Source organism: Gossypium arboreum, chromosome 4 (genome assembly GCF_025698485.1).
Source record: "Gossypium arboreum isolate Shixiya-1 chromosome 4, ASM2569848v2, whole genome shotgun sequence".
Classification (NCBI taxonomy): Eukaryota; Viridiplantae; Streptophyta; class Magnoliopsida; order Malvales; family Malvaceae; genus Gossypium; species Gossypium arboreum.
Genome location: NC_069073.1, coordinates 95,832,688 through 95,836,778, shown reverse-complemented (window position 1 = coordinate 95,836,778; position 4,091 = coordinate 95,832,688). Strand labels below are relative to the sequence as shown.

The following is a 4,091-nucleotide window of genomic DNA, read 5'->3' as shown; positions in this document are numbered from 1 at the left end:
GATCATCTCCTCGTCACCTACTCTAAGTACCAATTTACCGTCACCCACGTCAATCACAGCTTTAGCAGTGGCTAGGAATGGGTGCCCTAAAATTATGGGTACTTCCATATCTTCATCCATGTCAAGCATAACAAAATCAATAGGGAATATAAATTTATCTACTTTTACAAGTACGTCTTCTATAATACCCCTAGGATATTTAACAGATCTATCGGCTAACTGAATACTCATCCTAGTAGGTTTGGGTTCCCCAAGACCAAGTTGTTTGAAAATTTTATATGGCATCAAATTAATACTAGCGCCTAAATCAGCTAGTGCTTTTTCAACATTCAAATTACCAATTAAGCAAGGGATAGTAAAATTTGGAGTATGGCGGAGCACTTCTCGTTGAGTTCTACTGTAGATAAGTCCTTGAACATCCTTTTATTTGTTAGAAGCTCCTTCAAAAATTTTGCGTAGGTAGGCATCTGCGAGATGGCTTCAACAAAAGGTGAGTTGATATGTAATTACTTAAAAAGTTCAAGAAACTTACCGAATTGTGCATCAATGTAATCTTTTTTTAATTTCGCTGGTTATGAAACTAGTGGTGTATATTCCTCTAGCACTGGTTTGTCACAATTTTTGAGTTTTTCTTCCCTCATTTCACTTTCCACGGCTTCTTGTGCTAACTTCTTTTAAGATTCTGCTAACACTTTTCCACTTCTTAATGTAACTGCTTTGACATGCTCTCTTGATTTGGTATTACTAAATAAATTTCCTAGTGGTCTTTTCGAAATTAGTTTGGAAAGCTGGCTTATCTGAGTTTCGAGTCCTTGGATCGATGCTTGTTGATTCTTAAGTGTTGTCTTGATGTTCTGAAAATGAGTTTCTGACACTAATATGATCTTTGAGAGCATCTCTTCAAGATTTGGCTTGTTTTCCTGTTGGTAGCCCGGAGCATGTTGTGGCTTTTGATTCCCTTGACCACCCAGGAGAAATTTGGGTGGTTTCTCCAACCTGCATTATAAGCATTATTGTATGGGTTATTTTGAGATCGAAAGTTGTTGTTACCCAAATAGTTGACTTGTTCTCTTCGATTGTAGGATTGAAGGATTGATATTCTGTATGCACACCTCCTCCACTTGAGTCACACCTCATTACTGGATGTACCTGCGTAGAACTAAGTAAACTATCAATATTTTTATTGAGAAGTTCTACCTGATTTGATAGCATAGTAACTGAGTCGACGTTATAAACGCCGGCTGTTTTTGTTGGCTTAGTCCTCATGACTTGCCACTAATAGTTATTCAGTGACATTTCTTCTATAAACTCATAGGCATCTTTAGGTTTTTTATTGTTGATGGTTCCGCCAGCAGCTGCGTTAACCATTTGTCGATTCGAAGGATTCAGACCATTATGGAATGTTTGAACTTGAAGCCAAAGCGGTAACCCATGGTGAGGGCACCTTCTCAGTAAGTCCTTGTATCTCTCCCATGCATCGTAAAGTGTTTCTAAATCCATCTGCACAAAAGAAAAGATATCATTACGTAATTTAGCCGTTTTAGCCGGTGAAAAATATTTTAGTAAAAATTTTTCGATCATTTGTTCCCAAGTAGTAATTGACCCTCGTGGTAACGAGTTCAACCACTGTTTAGCTTTGTTTCTCAGTGAAAAAGGAAATAACTGAAGACGAATGGCATCATCAGAAACACCATTGATTTTAAATGTATCGTAAAATTCCAGAAAGTTTACTAAGTGAGCGTTGGGATCTTCATCATGCAAACCATCAAACTGAACAAACTACTGTATCATTTGAATTGTGTTAGGTTTCAGTTCAAAAGTATCTGCAGCTACAGCCGGTCTAGCTATGCTAGATTCAGTTCCTGTTAAAGAAGGTTTAGCATAATCATACATAGTACGTGGAGCAGGATTATGATTAGCCGCAATTGCAGGAGGTAGCTGATTGCCTTGGTTTTCAGCCACCTCGTCGGTTGGAGGTTGAGTATTGCCTTCTTGCTCGTTCTCTGTGTATCTTAAGCTGCGCCTTATTTCTCTTTGGTTTCTACGAACTGTGTGATCGATTTCTTCGTCAAAAAGTAATGGTCCCAATGTGTTTCTTCTAGTCATAAACCATAAAAACCTGCCAAGAGAAAGAAAAGTAAATTAATTAGTAATAATAAAAATAATAAAATTAAATTAAATTGCAAGAAAAATAAATGGCTAAAGTAATAAAAATTTAGCGTTCCTAATATTTTAGTTCCCAAGCAACGGCGCCAAAAACTTGATCGCGAGGTTTCTTGATAGGTTTTAAATATTTATAATTACTTGTTCTTGGACTAACTATTATCGCGATGTAGGCAAGTGTACCTATCGAACAGTAGTATAGTTTTAGCAAGACCGAATTGTCGAACCCAAATGAACTAAAAGTACTAGTAAGGACTGTCTTTTTATTATCTAGCCTAAGAATAATGGGGTTTTGTTTTAATTAACTAATTATCTAAACTAAGAACGCACAGAGAAAAGAATTGGGGAATTGCTTTTGGGAAAAATCGATTGACTTAAGACAATACCTAAGGAAAAATCCACCTAGACTTTACTTGTTATTCTGGCTCCAAACCGGACGATTTATTCATTCAACTTGTTCCGTAGAGATCCCTAAGTTATATTATTATCCCTATTCAAGACTAATAACGTCTAATCCTTAGATTGAATAACCGAGACTTTTCTCTAATTAACATTTTAGGGTTGCATTAACTCGAACTATGGATCCCATTATTAGGTTTCACCCTTATCCGACAAAACTTGTCACCCTATTTCTAGGCGCGCAATCAACTCTGCTTAATTATGATAAATATACTCTTAGGCAGGGTCTATTCCTCCTCTGAGTAAAAGCTTATCTTGAATCAGTATCCTGGGATATCAAAACAAGAATTAAGAACACATAATTAAGAACAGGTTAAATATTTATCTTACAATTCAGAAAATAATAACAAGATTCATCTTAGGTTTCATTCCCCTTAGGTATTTAGGGGATTTAGTTCATAACTAAATAAGAAAACATCTCAGAAGAATAAAAAATACAAAACATAAAGAAAACCTAAAACTCCTGAAGGGAAATTGAGGAGAGATCTTTAGTCTTGATGATGAATCCAGCTTCTGAGATGGATCAATCGGCTTCCTTGGAGTAATTTCTTACTTCCCCTTCTCCATCTCCCTTTTTCTCCTCTTCTAGGGTGTATTTATAGGCTTTGGAATGCCTAGAAGCCTTCCAAAGTGGCCTTTTCTGAATTGGACTTAACTTGGGCTCGGCAGGGACACGTCCATGTGACACGGCCGTGTGTGATTACTTCAGGCTGTGTTCAAGCCTATTTGAATGGCATGGCCGTGTGCTATGCTCGTCTGAGTCATGCTCCAATTCTGCCAGATTGACACGGCCGTGTGGTCTACCCGTGTGAGGAGGTCCAGGCTATGTTGATTTCGTACTTTGGCCTATTTTCTCCGTTTTTGGCCCGTTTCTCGTTCCTTTCGCTATCTTATGCTCTTCTAAGTGTAAAACATGAAATTAAAGAATTAGGAGCATTGAATTCACCAATTCTAATGGAAAATCATCCATAAAATGCGTTAAACATGGAGGAAAAATATGTATAAATTACGGTTTATCAATTATAATAAGCAATTATTTCATTTCAAACAAAGAAAATTTACATGTCATTAAAATCATGTACTTTAAAACTATTTATTTTGTTATTAACTTTTTAGTAAATTTTGAATTTAATGCCAATTGTATCTCAGTAAAATAGAACTCTCAGTAAAATAGGACTCAAACACTACAAGAAATCTAAATACATCATATGAGAATCGAGATGCATTTCCTGAAGGCACAAAACTCCAAGTATATCATAAGATCCTACGAAGAGGTAGTGTATGCCTAATGGTCTACATAAAATTATAGACCATAAGTTAACATATTAGAACTCCGGGTATCAAATACATAACTCCGAACCCCACGTTACATTAGTACAAAACTCCAATAAGATCATATATAAGACTCTAATTGGCATGTCAATTATATCCTAACCTTTCTACCAAGCTTACATAGGTTTAATAAAGAC

General features: G+C 36.2%; 1 non-coding gene across 1 annotated transcript; it reads left to right on the top strand.

The window, feature by feature from the left end:
- The first annotated feature begins 1,426 nt into the window (after positions 1 to 1,426).
- On the top strand, positions 1,427 to 1,533 carry LOC128292452 (small nucleolar RNA R71). Its single transcript, XR_008282437.1, has one exon. It is a non-coding gene; the product is annotated as a small nucleolar RNA R71 (small nucleolar RNA).
- The last annotated feature ends 2,558 nt before the right edge of the window (positions 1,534 to 4,091 follow it).